Genomic DNA, 4,006 nt, shown 5'->3' with positions numbered 1-4,006 from the left:
GAGTTTTGTTTCCTGTAGCCAAGAGCATTTTGATGAATACAAAGGAAAAATATGGACAGTGTTCCAGTATTTCAGTGTTTGGGTGGTTTTTTTTTTTTTTTTTTTTTAGTTTGCAATGTTTTAAGTTCAAGGCACGAAACAGATGCATATTCCAAGGTGTACAGAGACATCCCAGTGCGGAACATAAATTAAATATAACTTTTAATCTGCATTCATTGGAAGGACTGATGCTGAAGCTGAAGCTTTAATACTCTGGCCACCTGATGCGAAGAGCTGGCTCATTTGAAAAGACCCTGATGCTCGGAAAGATGGAGGGCAGGAGGAGAAGGGGATGACAGAGGATGAGATGGTTGGATGGCATCACTGTCTCAGTAGACATGAGTTTGAGCAGACTCTGGGAGTTGGTGATGGACAGGGAGGCCTGGGGTGCCGCAGTCCATGGGGCCACAAAGAGGCTGAGCGACTGAGCAACAACATTTAAACTACCAATGCCAGGACTTTTCTGCGCTAACACAGATAATTGAGAGCTGGCTATTTTATTTTCACTGAAGTATGCACCTTTTAGGATGTAGAGGGGGCCCTCTGGGTCCAGGCTCTCCTGTCCCAGCCTGTTCCCTTTGAACCTGACTGTGGGCCCTCCCAGGCACGGCTCTAACCAGACCTAAGGATCACAATATTCACAGTGTATGTTTCAATTCCATTAGTTTGGGGGCAGAATAAGATTGATTTATAAAAGGAAGTTTTAAAATTACATTTAAATTTTAAATTACATTTAAGCTAACATTTAAAATTAAAAGTTAGTTATTTTCTGAAGAGTTGGTTCGTACATATGGTACACAATTCAAAGGCGGAGAAAAAAGTCTCCCTCTCACCCCAGGCTCCATCTCCCCAGTTCCCCTTTCATCAGCAATCACTGTTACCGTTTATGAGAGGAAACCTGTCTCCCTAATCCTCTCAGGTCTCAGTTCAGCTCAGGACAGGAGCCCTGCTGATACAAAGGGTATTCTGGAAAGTTGGATAGAAACCTAGACTCACCTAGATTGTGCTCTGGTCCTGATCTTGCGAGAACAGCTGGGCCTCTGACCTTGGTTATGTCATCGGGGCTTCTTTTATAGAATGGGGGTAATCATGCTGATTCTTTTCTTCTGAGGAGCTTAATTAAACTTCAGCCCAGATATAATAGTCAAAGTTCTCTGGAAAGATAAAAAGGCAACAACAGTGGAATGCAGACAAATGAAAGTAATTTAACCCCTTGGGGGATACACAGTTTTCTCTCACCTATTAAAAATTCTGCTTAACGCTTCCATAATTTCTGCATGAAACAAACTATAAATGTAAAGGAACTCCTCTGGTGCTCCAGTGGCTGGGACTCTGAGCTCCCAATGCAGGAGGCCTGGGGTTTGATATCTGGTCAGAGAACTAGATCCCACAGGCAACTAGAAGATCTGCATGCTGCAGCTGGGATCTGGCGCAGCCAAATAAATAAGTATAAATATGAAAAAAAAATTGAATGTAATATAATGTAAAAGTAAAGGATAATGAAACCTATCATCAGCAGGTTCTAACTAGATGGCGTCCGTCAGTCCTTTGGACCTCTCTGAGATACAGGAACCTTTAGGACTTGGGTAGGTTTTCATCGTTTTTGTCTTTTTTTTGCGGTCTAGGCATTGAGTACTTTGTGCTGGCACCTCACTGCAGGGAGAAAGGATGTTAGCGCAGGGCAGGATTTATGCAGTTTCTGGGAGGTGGCCGAGCCCTGGTGCAGCATGGTGGGTGGCGGGTTCCTCCAGTGTGGGTCCGAGTCTTGAGAGTCCCCTCCGCGTGTGTGTACAGTGCTGTCTGTGCCTGGCGATGAGCAGGTGACCTCGGGGACAGGGCGGTGACCCCAGGACTCCACATGCGGGTCTTAATCGGGGAACCGTTGCTTGAGAGGAATTACAACCGGCTTCCCTGGTGTCTCGGACGGTGAAGAATCTGTCCGCAATGCGGGAGACCCCGGTTCGATTCCTGGGTCAAGAAGATCCCTTGGAGGAGGGATAGGCTACCTACTCCAGTATTGGGCCTGGGAAATCCCATGGGCAGAGGAGCCAGGCGGGCCACAGTCTTTGGGGTTGCAAAGAGTTGGATACGACTGAGCGACTAACACTTTTCTGTTGAAAAGTGCAGGCGTTGAGCTGCAGGGAGGGCTGAAGAGGGGGTCACCCGGGGCTCCAGGGCTTTGCCGGGTGGGGGAAATGCGGGTTGACGTGTAGGGAAAAAGCCAGCATTGTGAGGAGCCGGCCGGCGGCTGCTGCGGGAGGCCCACGGCTGGAATGTGGGCCGCTCGGAGAGGTGCGCTGTGTTTACCCTGGCAGCCGCCTGGCAGAGCTGTGCTGAGCCCGGGCGTTGGGACTTCCCGGTATGAAAGGATGCTTCACCCCTGCGCAGGGTTCCTCATCGACCTCCGGGCCTCTGAGGTTCATCTGTTTAGACTTGGGGCCCGACGGAGACACTGTGTCTTTGTGGACGGCTGCCGTGGCCGAGAGAGGCTGATTCTTTTCAATTTCATTTTATTTTTCTGAAATCTCTGGCTACTGCCCCAGGATTGGGCCAAGGTTTTGTGGTCGCCATGGCAACGGCGCCTTCTCCTACCTGAGAAGGATTCCTTTTTCTCAGGAGGCCTGCGGTGCCTGCAATCCCCACCCCCAGCCCAGGTCGCTGTGGTTGCAGGCGGTCATTTCTGGAACGTTGCGGGTGGGGTGTGCCGCGGTGCCGGTGGACAGTGTCCTTCCTGTCGCTGCTCGCTGTCCCCTGCCCAGGTCCAAGCTGAACGCAGTCTTTGTGAATTTTGCAAAATGAGACTCTGGCAGTTTACCTCCCTGCTTTTTACATCTGTCCTTTTCCAGTTTAAGTCAGTAAACTCTGAAGCAGCGTGGCACAGGGCTTAGTGTATGTGCCACCAAAGGGGGCACTGGCATAGCGGTTAGGCTCAGGCTTCCAGAGTCAGGGTTTTGTGCTTGGATTGCAGCTTCAACGTTTTCACTAAGTAGATGCCCTCAAGTAAGGTTCTGAAAAGACCCTGATGCGGGGAAAGTTTGAGGGCAGGAGAAGGAGGTGACAGAGGATGAGATGGTTGGATGGCATCATCATCTCAATGGACATGAGTTTGAGCAAAGTCCGGAGGATAGTGAAGGACAGGGAAGCCTGGCGTGCTGCAGTCCATGGGGTTGCCAAGAGTCGGACAGGACTGAGCGAGTGAACAACAACAAAATGTTCTGAGTCCTCTGTTTTCTTACCTCTAAAATGGGGATAATAATTGTACTTTCCTCACAGGGCTTCAGCGAAGATCAATTGGGATTGTGTGTGCAAAGGTTTTGGCACAGTGTCTGGACTGCAGTAAGAAATAAGCTCTCCATTGTTATTATTATGTGTTAGAAGCTGTGCTAGGTCTTTCAGGCTGAAACAACACAAAGGCAGCCGGTAGAAACAGGTACCTTCGGCCACACGCCTTGCCTGATCGAGTCTCGGGGCGGCCATACACATACATACCCGGATCCATCCACACTTGCCTTGGTTTCTAACCCGTTTCTAGTAGCTGGATCATCAGTTGCTCTTCCTCTGTTTATTGATGGGAAAAAAAAAAAAAAAGCACAACCTGAAAGTTGAGAGTTTTGTTTTATTCGGTGGACAACTCTGAGGACTTAAGCCTGGGACGTGGCATCTCAGATAACACTGAGAATCTCTTCCAAGAGGAAGAGGGGCGGGAGGGGGGTGGTGACGGGAAGCCAGGATATATAGGCCTTTTTGCAAAAACACCAAGAGGTCAGAACATCAAAAGATTGCTTTTAATTAAAGAAAACCAGATATCTCAAGTTAAGGAATTGAGCGCTTTTCTATGAATATGGGAAGACCTGAGAGTCTGGGCCGGCTGAAGTCATTCCTTTGGTACGCACCTCAGCTGTCAGGGCCAGTACCACGAGTGTCCTCAGGGCTCACTGTCAGGGGCGGCTGCAGCGGCTGCTGCTGG

This window comes from Bison bison, unplaced genomic scaffold, assembly GCF_000754665.1.
Source record: "Bison bison bison isolate TAMUID 2011002044 unplaced genomic scaffold, Bison_UMD1.0 scf7180017864232, whole genome shotgun sequence".
Lineage (NCBI taxonomy): Eukaryota > Metazoa > Chordata > Mammalia > Artiodactyla > Bovidae > Bison > Bison bison.
This window is presented reverse-complemented; position numbering follows the sequence as displayed.